This window comes from Microtus ochrogaster, chromosome 2, assembly GCF_000317375.1.
Source record: "Microtus ochrogaster isolate Prairie Vole_2 chromosome 2, MicOch1.0, whole genome shotgun sequence".
NCBI classification, from domain to species: domain Eukaryota; kingdom Metazoa; phylum Chordata; class Mammalia; order Rodentia; family Cricetidae; genus Microtus; species Microtus ochrogaster.
Window position 1 is genome coordinate 47867512 of NC_022010.1, and position 927 is coordinate 47868438.

Genomic DNA, 927 nt, shown 5'->3' on the forward strand with positions numbered 1-927 from the left:
CGGTTTTAGCCAGTCTAAACCAGTTGGGACCTGTCTGAACCAGACTAAACCGGTTTGAGCTGGCCTAAACTGGTAGGGGCCGGCCTGAACCAGTTTGAACCAGTTTTATCCTGTCTAAACCAGTTGGGACTGGTCTGAACTGGTTTGAGCCAGTCTGGACTGGTCTAAGCTGGCCAGGACCGGCTTGAACCGGTTTGAGCCGATCTAAACTGTTTGGGACTGGTCTGAACCGGTCTAAACCAGCTTGAACTGGTCGGGACCAGTCTAAACCGGTTTGAGCTGGTCTAAATTGGTCGGGACCGGTCTGAGCCAGTCTGGTCTGGTCTAAACCAGTCTGAATAGGTTGAGACCGGTTTGGTCCTGTCTGAACTGGTCTGTTCTGGTTTGTTCCAATCTGAGCCAGTCGAGGACCTTTCTGCTCTGTCTGAACTGGTCGAGACCATTCTGGTCTGGTCTGGACCAGTCTAGGGTGCTGGCTTGGGTGCTTCCAGCTGGGATACTGGTTAGAGTCTTACCCATGGAAGCACAACTAACAATCAACAGACCTAGACCCCAGTGCCCGTTATGCGTCATGTTCTTCCCTCCCCATCACATTTCATTAGAAACTCACTCATTTCTCTCTCCCCTTCCTTCTCCACCCCACCTGGTCTTTTGTTTGTTTTTGAGAAAGGGACTTGCTATGTAGCCCAGACTGGCTTTGAATTTACGATTCTCCTGGCTCTACTTCTCAGGGCTAGGATTACAGGTATGCACCATCACACTCGACATTTTTTTTTTCAATTTATAATAGGCAAAAGAACTCAAGAAATTCTGTGGGACTCAGCATGGGCTGAGCTGAAGTACTGCAGCTTCTGCTCTGATGTCTGCTGATGTGCTTATTACTTCATTCTGGAAATTCTCCATTTAAGGAGAAGCTGCCATGACTCA